This window comes from Phacochoerus africanus, chromosome X, assembly GCF_016906955.1.
Source record: "Phacochoerus africanus isolate WHEZ1 chromosome X, ROS_Pafr_v1, whole genome shotgun sequence".
Taxonomy (NCBI): Eukaryota; Metazoa; Chordata; class Mammalia; order Artiodactyla; family Suidae; genus Phacochoerus; species Phacochoerus africanus.
This window is the reverse complement of record NC_062560.1, coordinates 42,769,422-42,782,243: the sequence shown is the minus strand read 5'-3', so window position 1 is coordinate 42,782,243 and position 12,822 is coordinate 42,769,422. Positions and strand designations below refer to the sequence as shown.

Sequence of the window (12,822 nt, the reverse complement as noted above, 5' to 3'; positions counted from 1 at the left end):
GCACAACATTGTGATCAACTTTTTTTTTTAAAAAAAATGAACAGTTAAGAACTGGAAAAAACATTACTACTGTTGGGTAATGCTCCAGGTCACCTTGATTCTCTCGAATGGAAATGTGAAAATTTGCTTTCTACCACCAAACACAACTTCCTCCAATGGCCCATGGAGTTATTTCAACATTTAAAGCCTAGTATATGGGCTTGATAACAGGCTATTGATGATACAACCGGAGGGGGCAGGGATACAATTTTATGCAATTTCTTTAGCTGAGTTTTGAAAGCAATATGACAGAAGGCATGCAGTTGAAAATATTCAAGCATAGAGCAAGTAGTTTGCACATAGCATATCAGGAACTTTTACTGTGCTGTGTAAGTGACTTCACAGGTTCCTAATAGAAAGTAAAGGGGGTTATAGAATGAAGAGCTGACTGTGGGATTGTGGACACAGGGCTGCTGTTTGAAAGGCTCCAGCTTTGCAGCCCGAGGAACTTAGAAAGGCAACTTTATGGGCTTAAATGAAGAAAGTGAGTGTGACTCATGATGACAAGGATGAAGATGTCCTGGAGGAAGGCACACCAGCAAAAAAAAAAAAAAAAAGTCACATTAAAGGAACTCTTGGAGATTTTTTATGACACCGAAAACACAAAGAACAGTGTTGGAAGCTGGTCCAAACTTAGAAAGGGCTATGACTGTTCACCAAGAAATATAAATAATGTTCTTTCTGTGTCCTAAGTTTTACAGCAAGAAGAAAGAGGCACGCACGACTCAAAGTAATCTTCCTAAGTTTTTTTTTTAATTGGCAAAATGTACATAACATAAAATTAACTATTTTAGCCATTTTAAGGGTACCGTTCAGTGGCGTTGAGTATATTGTTGACACCGTCGTGCAACCATCACCATGATCCCTGTTCAGAGCTTCTTCATCATCCTGGACTGACAATCTGTACCCATTAAATACTAATTCCCCATTCGCTTCCATTCCCTTCTTCCCCCAGCCCCTGGTAGCCTCTAGTATACTTTCTGTATCTGTGACTTTGACTACTCTAGATACCTCATATAGGTGGAATTTAGTATTTGTCTTTTTGTGACAGGCCTATTTCACTTAGCCTAAGGTCTTTAAGGTTCATCCATGTGGCAGCATGTGTCAGAATTTATTTTCTTTTCAAGACTGAAAAATATTCCATTATGCGTATGTCCCACATTTTGTTTATCCCATTTGGGTGGTTGGTGTCCACCTTTTGGTTATTATGAATACTGCTTCTATGAATATGGGTGTGCAAATATCTATTCAAGTCCTTGCCTTTTTTTTTTTTTTTTTTTTTTTAAGAGCTGCTCCCATGGCATATGGAGATTCCCAGGCTAGGGGTTGAATCGGAGCTACCGCTGCCGGCCTACACCACAGCCACAGCCACGCGGGATCCGAGCCACGTCTGCAACCTACACCACAGCTCACGGCAATGCCGGATCCTTAACCCACTGAACAAGGCCAGGGATCGAACCCGCCACCTCATGGTTCCTAGTCGGATTCGTTAACCGCTGTGCCTCAACAGGAACTCCAAGTCCTTGCTTTTTGTTTGTTTGTTTGTTTGTTTATATGCGTATTTTTTCTACTGTACAGCATGGTGACCCACTTGCACATACATGTATACATTCTTTTTTCTCACATTACACGTTACATCATAAGTGACTAGACAGAGTCCCCAGTGCCACACAGCTGGATCCCATTGCTAATCCACCCCGAAGGCAACAGTATGCATCTATTTACTCCAAGCTCCCAGTCCCTCCCACTCCCACCCCTTCCCCTTTGGCAACCACAAATCTATTCTCCAAGTCCATGATTTTCTTTTCTGTGGAAAGGTTCCTTTGTGCCATATGTTAGATTCCACACGTAAGTGATATCATATGGTATTTGTCTTTCTCTTTCTGACTTACTTCACTCAGGATGAGAGTCTCTAGTTCCATCCATGATGCTGCAAATGGCACTATTTTGTTCTTTTTTATGGCCGAATAGTATTCCATTGTGTATATATACCACATCTTCCTGATCCAATCATCTGTCAGTGGCAAGTCCTTGCTTTTTAATTCTTTTGTGTAGATAACTAGAAGTGAAGGTGGAAGTGTTGGATCATCTAGAGGAACTGCTATACTCTCTTCTACAGTGGCTCCCACCTGTTTACGTCTCTGCAGCAATCCACAATGGTTCCAATTTCTCCACATCCTCAATGACACTTATTTTCTGTATTTTTTTTAATAATAGCCATCTTAACGGATTGGAAATAGTATCTCATTGCATTTTGATTTGCTTTTTGGTGATGATTAGTGATGCTGAACATCTGTTCGCATACCTTTTGGCAGTCAGTACATCTGGTTTTGAGAAAGGTCCATCCAATTGCAAAGTTTTCTATAAAGAAATAAAACCTTTACATTCTCAGTATTGCTCATGTTTTAAATGACAATGTGGTAAATAGATATTTCTTTTGCAAGTGTTTCACATTTCTATAGGTTTCGGATGGGAGTGTTTTCTAATGTTTTGACCCCCAATTGTAAAGGTCATTCATGGAGAAATCAGAATTTCCCCCATTTATGATTAAGAATGCTTCGCATGGTTGTACGACTGTTGTTACGCTGCCCGACCATCATACCAAGTGAGGCTTTCCTCTAGAGTGTTAATTAATGAGAAGGGATATGAAAGCAAAGCAGGATGAGGGGGTAGAGAAGGGTGGACTGTGATGGGAGGAAGGGCTATTTAGGCAACGCCACTCCGGGAAAGTGACATTTGAGCAGAGGCCTAGAAGGAATGAGGAAGCCAGCCATATCCCCGCCTATGGGAAGGGCTTTCCAGGCTTGGAGGAGAACCAGTGCAAAGGCCCTTCGAGGGATGCCTGCTTGGCCTGTTTTGGAAAACAGTAGAAAATCTCAGTGTGGCTAAAGCGCAGTAAGGGAGGGAGAGAGTGGTAGCAGATGAAGATGGAAAGGGGACCTGCTGTAGAGCACAGGGAACTCCATCCAATCTTCTGTGATCATCTCTGTGGGAAAAGAATCTGAAGGACAATGGATGTGGGTCTGCAGAGAACTGAATCACTTTGTTGTCCAGCAGAAATGGTCACAACCTTGCAAATCAACCCTACTGCGACGCTTGAAAAAATGGAAAAAACATACGGAAAGGTAGGCAGGGGCCAGATCGTGTAGGGCCTTGTTGGCCATGGCATGCACTTGAGATTTTATTCTAAAGTGATGGGAAGCCATTGGAAGTCTGACAGGGATGTCATGTTAGTCCCCAGGGCATCGGATTGGTTAAGGGCAAGTTTCTCTAAGGAGAAAATGAGGATATAAAAGATGAACTTCACTTCATAGTTTGCTTAATGGCCAATCTCAGCTTGGAAAGAAAGAGAGGATGAAAGACTTCTGGAGGAGCTCTTGTTGTGGCTCAGGGGTGACAACCCTGACTAGTATCCCTGAAGATGTGGGTTTGATCCCTGGCCTCGCTCAGTGGGTTAAGGATCCGGTGTTGCCGTGAGCTGTGGTGGAGGTTGCAGACGCGGCTCGGATCCCGAGTTGCTGTGGCTGTGGTGTAGGCTGGTGGCTACAGCTCTGATTCCACCCCTAGCCTGGGAACCTCCATGTGCTGGAGGTGTAGCCCTAAGAAGCAAAAAAAAAAAAAAAAAAAAAGACTTCTGGAGACTAACCCTCCTCATAGGTTTATTGAACACTCTCTATGTGCCAAGGAGACTTCTCAAGTCTTTCAGTCTCAGTCAGAGCCTCTTGGAATTTTCCCGAGAGGCTTTTAGGACAAGACGCTTCTCACCCAGGACATGGAGGGTGGAGGGTTCCCGGTCAGCAGAGCAATCAGAGGACCTGAGTGCTACCCGATCTCCAGAGAAGCAGCAGCCAGATTTCTCCCCACACCAAGCCAGGTTCTCAAACCCACAAGCCTCTGAGTCAGGCGGGGACAAATCAGTAAAGGTGGCCCAGGGACGCTGGTGAGATGGCGAGCTCACGTCCTGCCTAAAAGGGGGTAGCTGTTAGCAGCTCCTACTGGCTGCCATCATGAGGCAATGGGGCCCCAGGGGATCAGATCTTCAAGAGAAGCCAGAATCCTGGTTTGGGGGTAATGGCAAGTCATTTTAAACATTTATCCCATCATGCAGGTCTTTAATGCATTTTGAGTTTATTTTTGTGAAAGACAAACATCTTATGATATCACTGGTATGTGGAACCTAAAAAAAGGGGTACAAGTGAACTTACATGCTGACCAGAAACAGGCTCACAGACTTAGAAAATCTTACGGTTATCAAAGGGGATAGGTGGCCTGGGGGACAGGGGCGGGGAGGGGGAGGACAGACTGGGGGTTTGGGATGGGCATGTGCACACTGACGTATATGGAATGATTGGCCAACGGGGACCTGCTGTAGAGCATAGGGAACTCCACCCAATATTCTGTGATTGTCTGTGTGGGAAAAGAATCTGAAAGACAATGGACGTGTGTACGTGTAGAACTGAATCACTTTGGTGTCCAGCAGAAATGATCACAGCCTTGTAAATCAACTCTACTTCAATAAAACTGTAAAAAAAAAGAAAAAAGAAAAAAAAACATTAAAAAGACATCATGCAGGCTGTGTATATAAATGTGCCATGGCCTTAATGTTCTTCTTTCTTTTTTTTTTTTTTAAGGTTCTTGAAACCCTAATCATGTATGTAGTTTCCTTGACTTTGAAATGGTTACCTTAGGACAGGACCACAGCAGTTATCAAAGAGTGACTTATTCTTTTTGCCCACACCCACGGCATGCTGAAGTTCTGGAACCATGGATTTAACCCACACCGCAGCAGTGATTTGAGCCACAGAAGTGATAATGCCAAGTCCTTAACCCTCTAGGCCACCAGGGAACTCCTTGATGTTCTTTTTTATTTTTTATTTTTTGGTCTTTTTAGGGCTGCACCCATGGCATGTGGAGGTTCCCAGGCTAGGGGTCGAATCAGAGCTACAGCTGCCTGCCTATGTCACAGCTCACAGCAACACCGGATCCTTAACCCACTGAACGAGGCCAGGGATGGAACCCGCAACCTCATGGTTCCTAGTCGGATTCCTTTCCGCTGCGCCATGACAGGAACTCCATCCTTGATGTTCTTATTCCTGATCTTAAAGGACCTTGGCCCTCATACACTATGCTATTGCTCCCTAAGAATATTCATGCAGAGAATCAGAACTGTTAATGTTCTGCAGAAGGGGATTACACTTAATTGAAAATCTTGTATCTTTGAGTGACCTTTCAATGTTAAGCAGAATGTGCCTTGAAAGGCCTTTTATAAAAAGGCTCCTGGGTTTGGCAGAAAACTGAATCGGGCAGATATTATTATTAAGCCTCCAAGTAGCCATTGTTTTCTTAACTCACTACAGACCCTTAAAAGTTATGGTATCTTCATTACGCAGCTCGATACAAAATGATCCCCAGTATCATTGGTTTGCAAGGCAGGAATTCACTAAAAAACGCATGCTTGTTGCGTTCTAATTGTGGAGAGCCAAGAAGGGCAAAGCAAATACAGAGAGCATTTTGGTTAAGGGTTAAGTAGATTTTCTCTGTGTTCAACTTTCTAAAAAGAACTATAGAATTACTTGTACTGCTGACAAATTTTATATACACGCGGATATTTTTGCGTTCCTAGGAAAGCTCCATATTTATACCAGCGTTTTAGTTTCACTTTCCTGCTTCTCATTTGTTTCAAAGAAAAGAGAAGTTTAAATGGGATTTTGTAATCTGAGGCTATGTTATGAGAGAAGGGAAGTTATATCAGTCTTTCAGGGTCACACTTTTTAGAGATTTGTTTTTGGACTTGATGAGGGCCATTTAGTCAAGTCTTAAACTCAAGAACAAAAGGGTTCAGGTCTGTAAAAAAAAGTCCCCATAATTGCTAACCTTCTTAACTCATAAAAAGCTGAACAAGAACTTTTTTATGGTATCTTCAACCACAGTGTCTGTTACACAATGTTAGGTTAAGATCTGCAGGGCATAGCTCTCCTCGACTCTTTATTGGGTTTAGGTAATTACTCTCAAATGATTTCATCATCTCTTCTAAGAATACCAATATCTCATCTGCTTGGTTGGCTTCTGTAGCAACAGTAGCTTTAGAGCTTCGATAAGTGTTGGCAGAGCTCGAGCAAGTCGGAAATGAAACACGTGCCCATCCTGGCTCCTCTTACGTGGATGGACCAAGAGGCCAATTTCTCACTTCTCCCGAGTAGCGTCGGGAAGGATGTACTTTCTGTGTTTCCTTTAGGGACATATGAGAAACGATAAGGATCTAGAGAGGATCCAATGTAATTTAAGCAAAGGACTGATTCCCCACCATATCCCATTTCCGAGATGTTTGCTCTCCCAGGGGGCGCTAAGGGATCTTTAAGATCCCTCCCAAGCATTCCTGTGTTGGCTCAGTGGGTTAAGAACTGTACATAGTCTCCGTAACGATGTGGGTTCAATCCCTGGCCTCGCTCAGTGGGTTAAAGATCCGGTGTGGGTCACAGATGTGGCTCGGATCCGGCGTTGCTGTGGCTGTGGCTGTGGCTGTGGCTGTGGCTGGCAGCCGTGGCTCTGATTCGACCCCTAGCCTGGAACCTTCCATATGACGCAGGTGTGGCCGTAAAAAGACCAAAAAAAAAAAAAAAAAAATCCTTCCCCAACCTAGGAGGCTTCAATACCACCTTTAAAATCCTCACAGCTCCCATGTATTTAGTCAGTGAGTGGGGGTCGGGAGATCTGTTGGTGTATCTGGCACATGGCTCTGGAATCCAAAGACTATTTGGTGCTTTCATGGAATCCCATTCATGGGACTAGAAAGAAAAGTGGCCATTTTGTGCCACGGCCCTCACAGAACGAATCTGGCGCTTGAAAATGGCACGTTGCTTTGCAACAGAACCCAACCACTTTTGCATATAGGTGAATGGCATTTTTGATTTTGTTATTTTTTGTCCTTTGCAGAGCAGTGTCCCGTGAAAGAAGAAATGACCGATACCAACTTGATGTTGCAGAAGAAATCAAGAGGGGTGAGTGTGTGGGGGAGAACGATTCTTTACCCTGTCCGACTGACTCAAGGCAGGAACCCTGATCAGAAACTTAAGAAAAAAGGCCACGAGGCTCAAACTGGAAATCCTCCTTCGAGTTTTTATTCTGAGACTTTACGATAGAGAATTAACACTCGCATGCATTGCCCAAGGTCACGTCGACTATATGAGTTTCCTGTTGCTGTCATAAGAAATGACCAATTAAGATACGGCTGATCCAGGAGTTCCTGTTGTGGCTCAGCGAGTTAAGGACCTGACGTTGTCTCTGTATGATGCAGGTTCAATCTCTGGCCTCACTCAGTGGGTTAAGGATCTGACGTTTCTCCGAGTTGCAGCATAGGTCGCAGTTTGGCTGTGCCTGTGGCATATAGACCTCAGCTGCAGTTCTGATTTGACCCCTAGCCCGGGGACTTCCATATGTTGCGGGTGCAACCTTAAAAATTAAAAAAAAAGATATGGTAGCTCTCATGATTTTTAGCAGTTCAATGTAGCAGACCTGGATAAAGGTACCATGTCCGTTCTAGCCTAGAGGCACCTTAGGAGAAAGATATTGGACTGAATCAGGAGAAATCTCTGAGGAAGAGCATTGGGTTGTGATTTGTTCAGCGTGGATTTGCTTCCCATGGGGGTTCCTATTGACAGACTCTCCATCTGCAACCCTCCCCGCTAAAATGCCTAACTACTTTATCTTGAGAGGTTAATTCTGTGCTTTAGTGCTTTTATACTAAGATCCCAATGAATAAAGCTACACAATTGTCAAAAGAGAGAGAGAGAAATCACCACAACCTTAGTGGCTCAAAACAATGCTAATTTATGATCCTGTGGCTCTAGAGGTCAGATGTCCAGAATCAGTCTAACTGGACTAAAGTCAGGGTTTCCGCAGGGTGGCTCCTTTTGGAGTCTTGGAAGGCAGAGTCCATTCCCTTCCTTTTCCCACTGTTTCTAGAGGCTCCTTGGCTCACGGCCCCTTCCTGCCTCTTCAAAGCCAGAAATGGTGGGTCGGTCCTTCTCACGTCAAATCGCTGACAATAGCTCTCCTGCTGCCCTCTTAGAAGGAAGCTTGGGATGACATTGGAGCCACATGGATCATGCCAGATGATCTCCCCATCTCAAGGTCTTGACTTTAATTATATCTTTAAGGCCCTCTTTTGCCGTGTAAGGTGATGTATTCCTTAGTTCCTGGGATTGGGACGTGATCATCTTTGGGGGGCCATTATTCTGCCAACCACCCTAGCCTTACCGCAAATTTCACTGGGTTCTAGGGGTGGCAGTTCAACAAGGAAAGACTATAATTTCTTTGAAAGTATCCAGGTTAGGAGTTCCCGTTGTGGCTCAGCAGAAACAAATTTGACTAGCATCCATGAGGACGCAAGTTCAATCCCTGGTCTCGCTCAGTGGGTTAGGGATCCGGCGTTGCCGTGAGCTGTGGTGTGGGTCGCAGACACGGCTCAGATCTGGCGTGGCTGTGGCTGTGGCGTGGGCTGGCAGGTGCAGCTCCAATTCAACCCCTATCCTGGGAACCTCCATATGCCGTGCGTGTGGCCCTAAAAAACAAAAAGACAAAAAAAAAATAATAAAGTATGCAGTTTATGGCACCTCCTGGGGGTTCCTGGTTGCCTTTGCCTACTATCATGTTTCCTGGGACAGGACATTCTCATTTGACAGATGAGAAAACAGAAGCCTAAGGAGCACAATTGATTTTCATCTCCAACAACCCTGCAGGAGATGTGTGATCAAGGCAGGGGTAAGTCTGGCACGTGGGCTCTTGATGCTCTGCCAGCATACTGCTCACCTCTCTTCAGGGCTCCTTCCCCAGGAAGTGTGTCCAGAAGAGATGTTAGGGTAACTGTGGCACCATATTGGGTAGCACTGGGCAGGATGGCAGTTGAGGGTAGGTAAAGGAAGGGAAACAGCCTTCTACCTGTAGGAAGTAGACAGAGCAACCACACAGAGGTTGTCCTCTCAGGCACTGCTCTCCACTCTCACACAGGGGTTTTTTTTTTGTTTTTTTTTTTTTGTCTTTTTGGGGCTGCACCTGTGGCATATGGAGGTTCCCAGGAGAGGGGTCCAATCGGGGCTGTAGCCGCCGGCCTATGCCAGAGCCATAGCCACGCCAGATCCGAGCCACGTCTGTGACCCACAACACAGCTCACGGCAACGCCGGGTCCTTCACCCACTGAGCCAGGGATCGAACCTGCAACCTCATGGTTCCTAGTCGGATTTGTTTCCATTGCGCCACGATGGGAATACCTCACACAGGCTTTTGAAGAGGGTCCCTTCCCTAGTGACTTCTCAACTTTAGGTTGATGGACGGTGCCGGGCATGCTTCATTTCATATGTACTCAAGACATTTGAGTCTACTTATTTCCTTGGTCTCTCGATGGCATGAAATATTTGTCAGCTAGAGCCAGTTTGGTGGTCAGCCCCAACAGTGTGTGGGGGGGTGGTGTCACACCCTAGCTCTAGTACGTACCACTAGCCGAGTGAACACTGGAAATTGCATCCTCCTCGGGGACTAGATGTGACAAGGAAAGAAGCTAATCCACAGAAAGTGTGTGGCGTGGTGCAAGGATGCGATACATGCCAGCTGTTGCTGTTATTGTCTTTGTTGGTATTATTATTATTATTAGGGCATCAGCTTGGCCTGCGTGAGCTGGCCCCTGCCCAACTCCCAGGCTCACCTCCTACAATCCTCTCCCCTCACCCATTGTGCTCCAGTCCCACCGGCCTTCCTTCCAACCCTCCACAGGCCATGAGTCTTCGCCTTTCCTGTTCTTTTAACTTGGAACTCTTCCGCCAAATATTTACCAGGCTGTATCTCACGATTCAGGCCTTCGCTCAAATATTACCTGCTAGAAAATTCTTCTCTGATCACCCCAACTAAAGTAGCCACTCCCAGCCTCCCCGGTCACACCCTGTACTATCTTTTTATTTTATCGCTTTAGTGGTTGGCCATTCTTAAGCTCTGAAGTTCCCCTCCTCCTTCTCTCCCTGCCTGCTTTTTTCCTTATCTACTCTAAGCGCCTTTCCTTCAGCAGTGTTATCAAGTTCATTGATCTATTTCCAGCGCCTACAACAGCGCCTGGAACATGATTGGAGTGCACTGTTTGCCAGCAGGCTGACCCACTGATAATACACTCTGGTCAGAACAGATCTGGGTTTAAAGTATTCATTAGAACTTTTCGTGTTCTATAAGCATTCACCTCTCGGGACCCACTCTCCCCACGCTTGTTAATTGCAGGGGTCTCTCTTTGATGTCTCTTCACCCTTCTCCAGCTCTTCCTCCTCTTCATCTCGTTCCTCCAGGGCCATGAAGTGGGCTCCTCCCTGATTCCAAGTATTTTAAACAAAGTATTGTAAAGTTACTCTCAAAGTCCAAGGAACTTATAAGACTCAAAGAATGAATCATGACTGGTGAAACTTCAGAGGCCATTGTCAGTTGGTAGGGAGCTATGTTTGGTCCCTTTGCCTCCCTGATCGAAAGCACAATTGCATCATTGCTTGTAGGTTCATAAAAGTCAAGTGCTTGCCCAATTCCATCTTATACCCAGTGCTTGGCACAGTGATGTAAGCCTGTAACAAGCCCTCGTATATGTCTGTGACATGAACGAGGGCTTATGCCTAGTCATAACATTATTTGAAAGACGTACAGGGAGTTCCCGTTGTGGCTCAGTGGTTAACGAATCCGACTAGGAACCATGAGGTTGCGTGTTCGATTCCTGGCCTCGCTCCGTGGGTTAAGGATCAGGTGTTGCTGTGAGCTGTGGTGGAGGTTGCCGACGTGGCTTGGATCTGGTGTGGCTGTGGCTGTGGTGTAGGCCGGCGGCTACGGCTCCGATTCGACCCCTAGCCTGGGAACCTCCATATGCCGCGGGAGCGGCCCAAGAAATGGCAGAAAGACCAAAAAAAAAAAAAAAAAGAAAGAAAGAAATGAAGAATTACAAAGCAATAGTGGTCACGGAAGAACATAAGAATCCAAGCTTAGGTCCTGGCAGACCTCCTTAGCCCTCTCAGAATCAAGCCAAGGACCAGCTTCTCTGCCAGTGGAGAGGGAGTCCAGAAAGAGTGGAGTGGCTGAGTGCCCTGTTCCTAGGCCCTGTCTCCTAGGACTTGGGGCTTGGCAGAGCCCTTGGGTCCCCAGGTGACTGTCAAGAACTGTCAACGAGAAGAGGCAATACATCGTGGCGTTTCCTTTGAAAAGAGAGATAGAGAAATCTCATGGCTACAGATACGAATCTTGGGACCACAGAATTTCACAGTTGGAAGGGTCTTTGGAAATCATCTGATCCTCCCTCCTCCTTTGGAATAAATTGCTAGCCCGCAATAACCCAGTAGTGGAGCTGAGAATAGAACTCACTACTGATACCCATCGCCTCGTGAAGAAGGCGAAGGAGTGTGTAAGGCGATTTTCTCCTTCTCCATCATCATGTATGAAGACTCGGAGAACAAATGTAAATCTGTGTAGATAGATATGCATACCATTCTTTATTTCCTGCACATTATATGTATATATATATATAAGATGACTAGGCAGAAGCCCCCCATTCATATATGTGTGTGTGTGTGTGTGTGTGTGTGTGTGTGTATACATACACATATATATATACAATTCATCAAAATTTCAACCTAATGTAGCTGGAAAATAGAAAAATATGTTGAAGTTTCTGATCTCAAGTTTCTTACCCTCAAAACAAATCCTTACTCGCCATATGGCAAATGCTTATACTGCGTTCCGATGCTAGGTGTTCTGTCACTCCAGTAAACAGCAGTTTTTAATGAGCGCTGAGTCATGTGTTGTAATGTACAGATGGGCACCCATTTATGCTTGGGGCTGCCAGGGGCCAGACCAGAGCAGATTTCAGAAGAACAAAATAGCATTGGCGACTGTCCTCTTTCCTCTCCTCATCCTCCCCCTCCTCTCCGCTCTCTCGCTTCCCACATTTACTCTTCTCTCAACATCTCTTCCGATGACACACAGGGAAGGCAGCCTTCCTGCGAAATATATCAAATGCTGCTCAGCACTGAATTTTAGGTGCCTACAACATCCAAGCTCTTTAGGACTACCTTGAATAATAAAAAACAGCAGCTTTGCAAAGTTACTCTGTATGCATTTCTTTCCTTAGAAAATGGAATCTTTTTTTTTTTGTCTTTTTGCCATTTCTAGGACCGCTCTCACGGCATATGGAGGTTCCCAGGCTAGGGGTCAAATCAGAGCTGTAGCCACCGGCCTACACCAGAGCCACAGCAACGCGGGATCCGAGTCGTGTCTGCAACCTACACCACAGCTCACGGCAACGCCGGATCGTTAACCCACGGAGCAAGGGCAGGGATCGAACCCGCAACCTCATGGTTCCTAGTCGGATTCGTTAACCACTGTGCTACAATGGGAACTCCGGAATCTTTTTTTAAAAAGAGCTTTGGGGAGTTCACGTCATGGCTCAGCGGTTAGCGAACCTGACTAGCATCCATGAGGACGAGGGTTCGATCCCCGGCCTGGCTCAGTGGGTTAAGGATCAGGCAATGCCGGGACCTGTGATGTGGGTTGCAGACTCGGGTCAGATCTGGCGTGGCTGTGGCTGTGGCTGTGGTGTAGGCCAGTGGCTACAGCTCTGATTCAACCCCTAGCCTGGGACCCTCCATATGCCATGGGTGTAGCCCTAAAAAGACAAAAAAAAAAAAAAAGCTTGAGGATATAAATGGTTAAAGAGTCAGCTTCCTCTTGTTAATTCTTAAATCATTTATTTATTTTCCAGGGGTGTGGAGGGCG

The 12,822-nt window shown here is 45.6% G+C and overlaps 1 long non-coding RNA gene across 1 annotated transcript in view; it reads left to right on the top strand.

Annotated features, from left to right (window-relative positions):
- The window catches only part of LOC125118199 (uncharacterized), a 31,637-nt gene extending 24,496 nt beyond the window's left edge, over positions 1–7,141 (top strand). The window contains exon 2 of the long non-coding RNA XR_007132794.1: positions 6,973–7,141. This is a non-coding gene — a long non-coding RNA (uncharacterized LOC125118199). The remainder of the gene's footprint in view (positions 1–6,972) is intronic.
- The last annotated feature ends 5,681 nt before the right edge of the window (positions 7,142–12,822 follow it).